The sequence below is a fragment of the Myxine glutinosa genome, chromosome 2 (assembly GCF_964187855.1).
Source record: "Myxine glutinosa chromosome 2, kmMyxGlut1.1, whole genome shotgun sequence".
NCBI classification, from domain to species: Eukaryota; Metazoa; Chordata; class Myxini; order Myxiniformes; family Myxinidae; genus Myxine; species Myxine glutinosa.
In genome coordinates, this window is record NC_136262.1 from 103,946,617 (window position 1) to 103,961,033 (window position 14,417).

Below are 14,417 nucleotides of genomic sequence, written 5' to 3' on the forward strand. Positions count from 1 at the left end.
ACCAAACAGTGATGACTCCATCTACATCTCGCTGTCTGATGATATGGACCAACTTCTATCTACTCATCCCAACTCTCTCTTCCTCATATGTGGTGATTTCAACTGTCATCATGCCAGTTGGCTGGGTGTGGGTACCTCTCTCACCAGCCATGGCTCCTCAGCAAAGGACTTCTGCGACTCACTGGGACTGACACAATCTGTCAATTTCCCGACCCGGATCTCAGTCAACGGAACATCTTCTCTTCTGGACTTGGTTATGACTAACTTCCCTGAAAATGTCTGCTGCTCTTCTTCTGCTCCGATCGGATCATCTGATCATGTCCTTGTTAAAGTGGACATCTCTCTGACCATCCTCAGGGAGCCTGCTCAGCGTCGACGAGTCTGGCATTTCACTCAGGCCAACTGGCACGGTCTTCAAGCAGCCATCAATCATCTGGACTGGTCTCCCATCTCTACCACCTCTGACATCAACTCATCCTGGGAATTCTTCCAAAGTAAATTGCTCTCTCTCATGCACAGATTTATCCCATCTCGTCTTCAGTTGTCATACCCTTCCTCCCGTCCATGGTACACGGAATCTTGTGGTGAGGCTGTTGCCCAGAAACAACTTGCCTTCGTCTCCTGGAAAGCAAATCCAACGGAAGGAAATCTCATTTCCTTTCACAAAGCCCGAAACAAGTGTGTGTCCACCCTCAGGAGAGCCAGGAAACAATATCTCTCCGTTCTCAAGACCGAACTCTCTTATCTGTCTCCCTCTTCCAAATCCTGGTGGCGTCTGGTCAAATCCGTTTCTGGTGTTTGTTCCCCCTCCATCCCCTCCCTTACCTCAAACGGCTACACAGCTGACTCCGCACGTGAAAAAGCTGAATGCCTCAACTCTGTGTTTGCCTCTAAATCTTGTGTCCCAAACCCATCCCTCTCTGTACCCACCATACCCAGTCGTACCCTGCTGCTCCTGGACTCCGTGTCCTTTCCTCCTGACAAGGTGGAAAAGTTTCTGTCAACCCTCGACTCTGATTCTGCAACTGGACCCGACGGCATCAGCCCACGGGTCCTAAAATCCTGCTCTGCTGCTCTATCTCACCCTCTCTCTGTTCTCTTCACCCTCTCTTTTGCTCAAGGTCAACTGCCATCTGCTTGGAAATCAGCCAACATCACCGCTTTGCACAAAAAAGGTGCAAAAACAGATCCTAGCAACTACAGACCAATCAGCCTTCTCCCAATTATCAGCAAAGTCATGGAATCCATCATTGCTTCTGATATGAAATCTTTCCTCTTCTCCAATGGCTTGATCTCTGATCATCAATTTGGTTTCAGACCAGGTCACTCTACTCTGGACATGCTGCTTCTGCTGTCTCAACAATGGATGGAGGTCCTCAATGCCAAACAGGAAATTAGAGCTGTCTCCCTCGACATATCACGTGCCTTCGACACGGTCTGGCACCCCGCTCTGCTCACCAAACTCTCCTCCTTTGGTATCCATGGAAATCTCCACGCATGGCTGGCGGACTTCCTCTCTAGTCGTCGTCAACGTGTGGCCCTGAATGGGTTTCTCTCATCTCCTCTTCCTGTTCAGGCTGGAGTTCCCCAAGGCAGTGTTCTGGGCCCCGTGCTTTTTCTGGTCTTCATCAATGATCTCTCTGACTCTCTCGAAAATCCTCTCTATCTCTTTGCTGATGACTCCACTCTCTGCCGCTCCATTCCTCTTCCCTCAGATCGGCAGTCTGCTGCCTCCTCACTCTCTGAAGACCTGGACAAAATCACAGACTGGTCAAACAAGTGGAACATGTCTTTCAATCCTGACAAATCTCGCACTCTTACTATGTCTCTCCGAAAAGATCGACTGGACAACCCTCCCATCTACTTTCTCAACAATCCTCTCCAAGAAGTTCTGTCGCTCAAGATTTTGGGTCTCACTATCTGCCATGATCTTTCTTGGGAAAACCACATTTCCAAGCTGGCCTCCAAAGCCAGTCGCCGACTGGGCATCCTCCGTCGTGCGAAGTCCTTCCTCGGCACACCTGAGCTCCTCACCACATACAAGGCTTTCATCCGCAGCTCAATGGAATACTGTTCTCCCCTATGGGCCGGTGCTCCTGCCTCACACCTAGCTCGGCTTCACGCTGTTGAAACCAAAGCTTTCAGAATTATTGGAATCTCCCGCGATGAAGCTATCTCTGAGGGCCTTTCACTCACTCACCGCAGGCAGGTAGGTGGTCTTTCTGTCTTCTACCGACTCCTCTCCGGCCTTGCACCCCCAGCTCTCTCTGTGCTCTGTCCCCCAAATATTCCTACAGGTCGCACAAGATCTGCCAGCAACCCTCTGATGGTTAAACTGCCGAAATCTCGGCTCTCCGCTCACCTTCACTCTTTCATTCCTCTTTTCTCCCGCCTCTGGAACAAACTCCCTCACTCCCTTCAATCCCACTCCTCCCTCCAGGTCTTTAAAACAGCTGTTCACCACCATCTCTTATCTTCCCCCATCCAAAACCTTGATCTTTTCTACCCCCGCTAATTCACCCCAGATCCACCTTGTTTGAAATTCCAACTTCTTTCCTGGAAGTCCTGGCAGTGTCCATATGTTTTATACCTCTCCCACTGCCCCCTTCCCACGCCCCCCCCCCCCCCCCCCAAAGCCCTCGCCCTCTCTCAGATCTCTCGATGTCTCCATGTCTCTCGGTCCCTGCTCTCAAATGTTGTGTTTGTGTCCTTCCCCCTCTCTCCCCATCTTGTCTACCGCTCCCTATGTTATATGTTTTATGTGTCGGTTTGTCTTTCTGTGTGATTAATGTTCGCTCTTTCACGAGCCTCGATCTTGTATACAAAAAAAAAATAAAAAAAAAATAGCTTTTTCCAGACATGGTCAATAACCTCAACTGCAGTATTCATAAAAACTGAACACATAATAAATGTCAATGTCCCACACGTTATCTCTACGTGTTATGTTGAAAAAAAAACTTTCCTTACCCACACACAGCATAGCCACTATCTTCACGCAATAAAATTTATTAACAGTACAGGTCCTAATTTCATATAAAGCATGTACAGATACTGCTGATGCATTTTCAATTTTATTGACCTGTGTCACACAATGGTCACACTCTACTGTGGATATGCCCATATGTATCCCTCTGAGGAAGAGAACTAGTTTGTTCTTGAAACGTCAGGCCATTAATAAAGAATTTTTAATTATTTTACTGTTCAGTGTGCTATCATTTAATAATAGGGCAAAATGGAGAAGATTGTCATGGGGACCGCAAGGCTAACCCCCGCTCTAGCAGGGAAAATGGCCTTAAAATGCCTTTTGTTGTTGTTGTAGTGTGCTATCATTTACCCTGCTTTTTCCATTTTTTTGCACTTTTTCCAAGGCCATTTTCCCTGCTAGGGCGGGGGTTAGCCTTGCGGTCCCCATGACAATCTTCTCCATTTTCTGCATCTCTCCTTGTTAACCCCCTTGCCCGCATTTCTTCTTCCACCATCTTTAGCCAAGTCTTTCTCGGTCTTCCCCGTCCTCTACTTCCTTCTACATTCATTTCCATCACTCTTCTCAACCAGTCACTTTCCTCCTTCCTCAACACATGACCAAACCATCTCAACCTGTTCCTCTTCACAGCATCAATCACAGGCTCTATTCCCATCATCTTTCGCAATTCATCATTTGTCTTCCTCTCTCTCAACGATACTCTGCACATCCACCGAACCATTCGCATTTCCACCCTTTCCAGCCTTCGTTGAGATATATAACAGGCTTAATTCCAATACAGTGAAGAAGCAAGCAATCTTATTAAATGCAGTAAACAATGTGGTCAGGAGCCTTCGTGCCATGGCCGGTGGTCACACATACCGAGGCGATTGCGTGTCCCAACCGGTAATCTACTCAAGGCTGGTTTAAAGCGAGCAAGAGTTATCCACATTATTTAATACTAGGACGTGCCCGTACGTGGGTGCCCGTTCCTTGGTGCGGCCCAGCATCTAGTCGAGACCCAGTCACCCAGGCCGATCACCCATTCCGACCCCAAATTCCTCATCGACAATAACTAAACAATATATTATATGAATCGCACCGTACATACCTCCTTCTAGATCTTGTTCTTGTCTTGATATACTCACTCAGGCTCACTCTATCACGACTGAGTCCTCCCAGCTCCTCCAAATGGCGCCCGCTACGCCTCGAATTCACATCGGCCACGCCTACGCAACAACGTGTTCTGTGATTGGCTGGCCTACCCCGCAACCTGTTCTGTGATTAGTTTGGTAAATAAATCGCCATAGCTCGGTAACTACTTCTCCGATTAATATGAAACCTTGAAAAGGCACATCCTCAGGTCCCCAGCAATATACCTGGCAAGTTTCAAGTATATCGGACCCGTGGTTGTCGAGAAACAGCGGTCACAGACAAACATACAGACAAACACACAGACAAACACACAGACACACACACATACAGAGATTACTGGAATTATAGATAGATATACAGCAGTCAACAATGCCATGTGACTTGAGTCCCATGGGGTATATGGTGGAAAAAACCTTATGCCCGACATATATATATATATATATATATATATATATATATATATGTATATATATATATATATATATATATATATATTGTTGCGAATATGGAATTTGGCCTCCATATCCGCTTGTAAATATTCCCCTATTTTCTCCAATACTCCCCAACTTTCCCCAGTCCCCCATTCCCTAGTCCCATTGCATGTAAATAACAATCAGTAGAGCCGACCTTCCCCTTATTCCCCCATTAAATGTCGTGCCCAGGTCCACCGCACCACACGTAGACAACTTTCGGACATCTTCCTAGTTATTCTTAATCTATGTCAGTTAAGGCCTCGTTTCCATTAATTATGACTCTTCGTTGCACCAGAATGTGATTATATGGCACCAGTAGTGAGTTTAGGACCTTCCCATACCTCCTCCCATCTTCTTCCCCAAACAACAACAACAACAACAACTACAGCTACAACAACAACAACAACAACTACAGCTACAACAACAACAACAACAACTACAGCAACAACAACAACAACTACAGCTACAACAACAACAACAACAACTACAGCTACAACAACAACTACAACAACGGCGCGCGCGGGGAGTGTGCGTCCTCCCTCCGGCTCGGTTAGCCGCCATTATCCATGCGCCCCACGGGGTTACCACGAAGGGGCTGGCTGTCAGCTCCTCGTCAAGGGCGGAGCCTGGTAAACCCCCCCCGCACCCAATAAGAAGGGCGGACCGATTCCATCTGGGCGGAGCTAACGAGCTGAGGGCGTGTCACTCCCCGCCGGATATACGCAGCCGCTTGCCGGACGTGACGTCAGATGCGCCTCAGCTTGGAGAAAGAACGTCGCCTTCCGAGCGCTGTGACCTCCCTGCATCTCTGGACCGGACCGAGTCGATTCTGCTTTGAGCCAAGAGTGCACCTTGAGCCATCGATACCCGCTGTCCTTTTCATCAACCCCCGTGTGAGTCAGCCTTGTCCCGTTTGTCTGTCGTCTGTCCGGGGTTAATATAAGAGTGTGTCTAAGTGCCTGTCTTTCTGTGATTATAACTCTAGCCCCTGTAATCTGACCTTTCCGTACGAATATAATCTCCTCCGGAGGTCTTGAGAACTGAACCCTTGGTGTCGTATTGTGTTATTGTAATCCAGCCGGGTGTCTTCTTTTTCTTATTGAGCCAGCGTAGCGCGACTTCGTCAACGTCGAGTATAGTCGGGTAATTTGTGCGGACACGACGGCCATTCCGCTCGGCCCACCTTAACATCAAAGTCGTGTCTGTAACAATTGGTGTCGAGGAGTGAGATTCGGACCCGGGACTAAATTAGTTAGGCCCAAATTTTGGGAGGGAAAATCGATTCGGAGCGCGTACTGCGCTCGACGAAATTATAACGAAAAAAAAAAATTGGATTTGTTTTACGAAACTCGAATTTTGCAAGTCGCGCTATGGCGGATCAAGACGGCTGGGGTCCGGTAGGGGAGAGTGAAGCAGGGTCGGTCCAGGACCAAATTGAGGGACATGAGGAGAGCGAAGCAGTGAGGGCGGCAGGTTCGCAAAATAGCGCCGTCACGCACGAAGTAGCGGGCGCGCAAAATGGCGCGCTCGCTCACGTGGTTGAAGGGTCCCAAAATAGCGGCGCCGCGGAGGGCGAGCCTGCGGTGGCGGCTGGGGACGCTGGGCAAACCGGGTTTGACCTCAGATTATTCTTGACCCAACTGAATGCAAAAATGGATAGGATGGAGGGCCAAATGAGGGTTGATAGTGGGCGATTAGAGGGCCAAATGGGGGTAATGAGGGACGAAGCGAGGGCTCGGAGTGAGCAATTGGGGGTAATGAGGGACGAAGCGAGGGCTCAGAGTGAGCAAATGGGGGTAATGAGGGACGAAGCGAGGGGTACCAGTGAGGAGTTAGACAATAATTTTGAGGAGTTAGACAAGAAATTTGGGAAGATAGACAATAATTTTGAGGGGTTAGACAACGGGATAAAAGAAGTGAAAAATGGGTTAATGGGGGTAGAAAATAGAATGGCTGCCCAGGAGAATCAGATAGAGGGAGTGAAAAATGGGTTAGAGGGGTTAGAAAACAGTATGGAAGGCAAATTGAGGGACATGAGGGACCAAGCGGAAAGGGAAGTTAAACAAATGGAGCAGCAGATAGAGGGGGTCAGAATGGGGGTAGAAACCAAACTGGATGCTCACAGGGAGGAAATGGAGCAGATGAGGGTGGCATCTGGGCAGGAGATGCAAGTGATGGGAGAGGAGATCAGAAGAGGAGTGAGTGAGGAGGTCGGAGGAGTGCGCGAGGAGGTGAGGCACTGTAAGGAGCACATGGAGAAGGAGGTGAGAAAGGGGACTGTAAAGTTACAAGGGGGCATAGAGGACCTGACGCAGGAGGTGGAGCAGCTGACGGTGGGACAGACGGAGTTAGTGGAGCAGGTTCAAAGGAACACTGCGGTATTAGGAGGTTTAAAAGCGACACAAAACGACATAAAAAACGACTTGATAGCGACAAAGAGGGAATGTCAGATGGTACGTGAGGGACTGACAACGAGGTTGGACGAGGTGATAGAGGTAATGGAGACGAAGGACCGGCAGGTGAGGACGCACCTGGAAACGGTCAAGGTAGCCTTAGAGGATGAGCTTGAGGAGACGTACCGGGGAATAAAAGAGGTGAAGCACAAATTAGAAGAAGTGGAAGAAGGGATGAGCGAAATTAAGAAGCGACGGAGAGGGGATAAGAAAGAGATAAAAGAGGAGATAAAAGAATTGGTCCAAAGTCTGTGTTTGGATCGTGATGATGTGCTCATTAACCGGATGAGGGATTCGCAGGTGATGGAGGAGAAGCGAAGAGGAAGAGGACCCGGTGTAAGTGGTGACCAATATGGTCGTGCGTATGATGCGCCAGGGGATTTAAGAAGCTTGGGGGTCGAGATAGACCCGGGTGTTCGTGAGAGGCCGTTGGTGAAGTGTGCGACAGGTCTGGTGTGCGAAAAAGGAGGTGTGCGAGAAAGTCCGACTCTGGGGTGTGTGAGGAAAAAGTGCGTGCCAAGGAGTGAGTGTGCTGGCGAGAGTGAGTCGGTCGTAGCGCGTGTGCGAGGGGGCACATGGAAGCGCGGTGTGGTGAGTGTTACAGAGGATGTGACGGGAGAGTGTGCGCGAGGAAGGTGTGTGACGGACAGGTGCATGGGGAAAGAGTGCGCTGTCAAAGGCAAGGAAGAATGCACACCTGTGGTGAGTGTTACAGAGGGTGTGACGGGAGAGTGTGCGCGAGGAAGGTGTGTGACGGACAGGTGCATGGGGAAAGAGTGCGCTGTCAAAGGCAAGGAAGAATGCACAGCTGTGGTGAGTGTTACAGAGGGTGTAACGGGAGAGTGTGCGCGAGAAAGGTGTGTGACGGACAGGTGCATGAGGAAAGAGTGTGCTGTCAAGAGTAAGGGTGAGTGCGCTGTCAGGAATGGAGGTGAAAGTAGTGAGAGTGACATGGAGCGTGAGTTAGTTGTGACAGGTGAGCGAGGATGTACACCTGGGATGGAAGGATGCACACCTGGAATGGTAGAGCGTGAGTGGGAATGCACGCTGGAGTTGGTGGTGAGGCACGTGGTTGGGTGTGCGAATGAGAGCACACCTGTGATTGTCACAGAGGAGGTGACCGAGGAGGGGGCGCGAAGAGGTGTATTGGTGAGGTGTGCTACCAACGAGTGTGTGCCAAAGTGTTCGGTGGTCAGGTGTGTGACCAAGGCGGTGAGTGGAATGGGTGTACCTGGGTGTGTAAGGAACGGTACGAGGGGCATGGAAACGGCTGGATGTGTGAGCAAGGAACGGGCTGCGGGGTGTAAGCATGCAGGTGAAGCATCGACGTTAGACGGGATAGAGTTTAGAACGACTTATAGCCGAATCGGGCCCTCGGTGCGTGCTGGGCCTCGCTTTGAACGGCCGCGTCTGTGCTCCACTAGGCGGAGCGGGCGGCCCGAGAGAAAGAGTCGTCATGGCGACCACTTTTTGGTGAGACGTGCCGGCAGGTCGAGATCGGGGCATTGGATGGCTCCGTGCCGAGATGGTGCGTGGGATCTCGGCCCGGGTAAACCTCCTTCCCTGCACCGAATGCGGGACGCACCCAGCCGCTGGCACAAAACAACCAGCATCCATTGCTTGGCTTTACGAAGCCGGGCTTTGGACAGGGATTGGCGCACCGAGAGGTATTAGTGAGTAGACTGGGTGATGAGGTTAGTGTTTTGGACCCAAAATTAGAGAAAAACAAAATTTGATGATTGGCAAGGGATTGGCAGTAGTGATTGGCAGATGATGGGCAGTGATTGGCAAATTTTTAATTTGTTGAAATTTGATGTGCAAAATTGGTAGTGAGAGACCCCCGATGTGGTGGGATGGCAAATCCACCATCCTTCCCATGTGGGGGGCAAAGGAGCACTAGGTTTATGGGGTGTATGGCAGTGAAAACTAGCCCGGGTGGGTTAGGATATATCGTGTGTAGGGATCTAGAGATTGACATTAGGTAACGTTAAGTTTAGTTAGTGACTGATACCTGTAGTGGGGACGCAGGTAGATTAGTATGGATGATAATGACGAGGGAGCGCAATAGTTTAAACGGACGACTGGGAAGCGCAAGTTTCAGAAGGGAGTAGTTAGCTGAGATGATGCCGTGTTTGTGAGAATTGAACAGGTGTGATTGCACAGGTGTGCAATTGGACAGGTGTGTGGAGCAGTGTATGAGTCGTGAGTGTGTGGATCAGCGCGAATGCGCTTGGGGAGAGAAGGGTGCAGGTGGCACCAAGTGTGAGAGCACAGGTGTGCAGGTACAGGTGTGTGGAGAGAGTTGGAGTAAGTGGTACGGAGTGGTGTGCATGGTGCGAAGGTGTGGATGGGGGAAGAGTGGACCCCTTTCACGAGTACCCGGGGCGGGTAGTGTAAGTGTTAGGTAGAGGGTGCAGGTAAATTGTGGTTGGATATTGGCATTTGTGGTGCGGTTGCAGAATGGTGTTGTGAATGGGTGCATTAGTGTTGTGGAAATGGCTGGGCGTGTAGCCTGTTAGTGTGTGTAGTTGGTTGGGCACTCCACCACTGTGAGGATGTCGGCCAGGTGAGGCCGCAGGTGGGCTCTGGGAGCCGGTAGTTGTGAGTGGGTGCCTGAGGATCCCGGGTGTGGATCGGGCAGCCCAGTGCCAGAGAGGGCACGGAGTGGGGAGAGAGCCAGAGGGCCTTCCCCTGGTAGTTAGGTTAGGGTAAGGAGCAGGTAAGCTCGGAGGCAACTGCAGTGGTGGAGGTGTGCAGGTGGGTAGACCCACTGGGAGAGGTACACGCCGCAGCCCAGAAATTGTACGAGGGCACCGGGAGATAAATCGGGGGAGTGAGACCCCAAATTGAAGAGCACCACAGTTTGGCCAATGGGAATTGGTTTTTAGAACCCATAGTGTAAGAGGGCCAATGGTTTGGCCGGAGGAAGACCCCGGGTAGTGTAAAGTTGTTAAAGTCATTTAGGAAATAGTTAGGATTGATGAACCTGTCGCACCATACGCAGCCACTTACCTGTGGTGATGATGATGACTCCACACCTGTGTTTTCTTTGTTTTGTTGCAGGAGATGAATCGCTGTGTGGATTTGTGAGACGCATCACGACGTGGATGAGACATTGGGGTGATTCCATCTCTCCCTCCCTAGGAGGGACTGATGATGAATTGGTAATGGCAAATTATGATGTTGAGTTGGAGATGGCAAATTTTGATGAGAGTTGAAAATGGCAAATTTGATTGGTTAGGAGGGAGAGAAGACGAATTTGGTTTATGGGAGGAACGGGGAAGACAGTAGGGATGTTTGTTGATTTGTAAAGTAGATGTGTATGGGTAGTGTTGTGTTTTGTGGATACAGTAAGGGGTAAGGGAGGGGCCATGTAGGTTACCTGGTGGGGGGGGGGCGTACGATAGGAACGTACCTGTCTCACCTGGTTCCCATGTGCCCCCAGTGTGCATTACCTTATATTGCGTGCACTTTTGCGCCCTTACCACCTTACTCACTTGTTTCTTCTTTTGTCTCCCACCTCCGAGGATCTGGCTTTGGGGTGGAGAGAGAGGAGAGAGAGGTGCTGGCTACGCAGTTTGGGCCTGCACTTTCGCTGTTGGCTGCCTGGATCGATACACCATATGGACCGCAATGTTTGTGGCCACCCACAATGGACCGCAGCTCTTTTGCGGCCAAGCACCACCCGTGGAAGGACCTATGGGTCAACGTGGCACCTATGCCATACAGGTGAACCACTTTTAGTTAACACCAAGTGACACCACAAGAAGAGCAAGAGGACACCTGCAGGGTTAGGGGTTGTCGAATTTATTTTTATTCCAATGAACAATGGTGACTGCACCGATGGTGGTGGGGTGGTGCTTTTGATGCTCGGGAAGGGTGCTCTGCACGTTATTAAAGGCCGTCGGCCACAGAGCACTCGTGGGTTGGTGTATCGATGCTGGCAAGCGCGCTCTCTCTATGCATAACATCTGCATGTGTTCCCTCCAAAAACAGGTCCTGGATCGTAGTGTAAATAGCAGCATAGTCTTGTAAATAATGCTCCCTACGGCTGTATGTTTAGTTTGAGAATTCTTTCCGGATTCGGTTATCCTGTGGGTGTGTTTCTGTGAGGAGAAGGGTGCAACGTCGCAGGGGGGACATATTTACTCATTTGTGAATATCTGTAAAACTGTCGCACTCAGGGTAGAGTTAATAGTAGAGGGAACTACATTGCGTGCCACACTAAAGTAGGTAAAAATTTATCGGGTCGGGACGCCCCGAGGGTAGAGAAGGGTGCAATGTTGCGAATATGGAATTTGGCCTCCATATCCGCTTGTAAATATTCCCTATTTTCTCCAATACTCCCCAACTTTCCCCAGTCCCCCATTCCCTAGTCCCATTGCATGTAAATAACAATCAGTAGAGCCGACCTTCCCCTTATTCCCCCATTAAATGTCGTGCCCAGGTCCACCGCACCACACGTAGACAACTTTCGGACATCTTCCTAGTTATTCTTAATCTATGTCAGTTAAGGCCTCGTTTCCATTAATTATGACTCTTCGTTGCACCAGAATGTGATTATATGGCACCAGTAGTGAGTTTAGGACCTTCCCATACCTCCTCCCATCTTCTTCCCCAAACAACAACAACAACAACAACTACAGCTACAACAACAACAACAACAACTACAGCTACAACAACAACAACAACAACTACAGCAACAACAACAACAACTACAGCTACAACAACAACAACAACAACTACAGCTACAACAACAACTACAACAACGGCGCGCGCGGGGAGTGTGCGTCCTCCCTCCGGCTCGGTTAGCCGCCATTATCCATGCGCCCCACGGGGTTACCACGAAGGGGCTGGCTGTCAGCTCCTCGTCAAGGGCGGAGCCTGGTAAACCCCCCCCGCACCCAATAAGAAGGGCGGACCGATTCCATCTGGGCGGAGCTAACGAGCCGAGGGCGTGTCACTCCCCGCCGGATATACGCAGCCGCTTGCCGGACGTGACGTCAGATGCGCCTCAGCTTGGAGAAAGAACGTCGCCTTCCGAGCGCTGTGACCTCCCTGCATCTCTGGACCGGACCGAGTCGATTCTGCTTTGAGCCAAGAGTGCACCTTGAGCCATCGATACCCGCTGTCCTTTTCATCAACCCCCGTGTGAGTCAGCCTTGTCCCGTTTGTCTGTCGTCTGTCCGGGGTTAATATAAGAGTGTGTCTAAGTGCCTGTCTTTCTGTGATTATAACTCTAGCCCCTGTAATCTGACCTTTCCGTACGAATATAATCTCCTCCGGAGGTCTTGAGAACTGAACCCTTGGTGTCGTATTGTGTTATTGTAATCCAGCCGGGTGTCTTCTTTTTCTTATTGAGCCAGCGTAGCGCGACTTCGTCAACGTCGAGTATAGTCGGGTAATTTGTGCGGACACGACGGCCATTCCGCTCGGCCCACCTTAACATCAAAGTCGTGTCTGTAACAATATATATATATATATATATATATATATTGTTACGGACACGACTTAGATGTTGCTTGACCGAGCGGAATGGCCGCCGTGTTCGCACAGTTTACCCGATTACACTCGAACGTTGGCCGAATCGCGCTACGCTAAATCAATGAAGGAAAGGACACAACGGCTGGGATAAAGGCAACGACACAAGGGGTACAGTTCTCAAGACCTCCGGAGGAGGATATAATTGGTGATGCAGAAACGGGTAGATTACACGGTAAGAGGTAAAGCACAGAAAAGATGGGCACTTAGACACAGTCTTATCTTATCCCTGACAGACCACAGACAAACGGGACAAGACTGACTTACACAGGGATTGATGGCAAGGAAGGGCAGGCAGTCGATAGCACAAGGTGCACCTTGGCTCAGGGGCAGAATCAAACGCGGTCCGGTCCAGAGATGCGGGGAGGTATTCCAGCGCTTGGAGGTGGCGTCTTCTCTCTCCAAGCTGAGGGCGCATCTGACGTCACCTCCCTCTTTCTGCGCATGCTCAGCGGGGAGTGACACGCCCTCGGCTCGTTGTGTCCGCCCCAGATGGAATCGGTCCGCCGCTTCCATTGGGTGCGGGGGGTTGCCGGGCTCCGCCCTTGACGAGGAGCTGACAGCGAGCCCCTGCGTGGTAACCCCGTCGGAGCACATGTTCAATGGCGGCTAACCAAGCCGGAGTGAGGACGCACACTCCCCGCGCCGCCGCCGCTGTTGTTGTTGTTGTTGTACCATGAGGAACAGCTGCGGGGAGGTATTGGGAGGTCCTAAACTTTCTAACGGTGCCATACAATCACATTCTGGTGCAACGAAGAGTCAGAATTAATGGAAACGAGTCCTTAACTGACATAGACTAAGAATAACTAGCAAGATGTCCTATAGTTGTCTACGTGAGATGCGGTGAACCTGGATGCGACATTTAATGGGGGAAATAGGGGGAAGGTCGGGTCTACAGAGTGTTGTTTACAGAAAATGGGACTAGGGAATGGGGGATTGGGGATAGTTGGGAAGTATTGGGGAAATAGGGGAATATTTACAAGCGGATATGGATGGATCCAAATCCCATATCCGCAACATTGCACCCTTCTCTACCTCGGGGCGTCCCGACCCGATAAATTTTTACCTACGTTAGTGTGGCACTCAGATGTAGTTCCCTCTACTATTAACTCAACCCTGAGTGCGACAGTTTTACAGATGTTCACAATTGAGTAAATATGTCCCCCTGCGACGTTGCACCCTTCTCCTCACAGAAACACACCCACAGGATAACCGAATCGCGGAAAGAATCCTCAAACTAAACATACAGCCGGTAGGGAGCATCATTTATACAAGACTACACTGATATTTACACTACGATCCAGGACCTGTTTTTGGAGGAACACATGCAGATGTTATGCATAGAGAGAGCACGCATGCCAGCATCGATACACCAACCCACGAGTGCCCTGTGGCCCTACGGCCTTTAATAATGTCCAGAGCACCCCATCCAAGCACCAAAAGCACCACCCCATACATACAGTTAGCACCATCCGGTGCACCAATAAAGTGTTCAATAATCACCGGTGGTGTCGCAGCCGGCCGATGTTCTGCCGCTGGTCTTGCCTTGGAGCCCACTTGGTGTTCTGGCTTCCCTAGAAATAAAGAAAGGCGCCAACCGCGTCCATTTCTAAATTGTGGCCGTCAGGGGGCCAACTATAGTGGTTCACCTCTATGGCATAGGTGCCACGTTGACCCAGAGGTCCATCAACGGGTGGTGCTTGCCCGCAAAAGAACTGCGGTCCATTGTGGGCGGCCACCAAGAATTGCGGTCCATATGGTGTATCGATCCAGGCAGCAAGCAGCGAAAGTGCAGGCCCACAACTGCAGAGCCAGCACCTCTCTCTCCTCTCT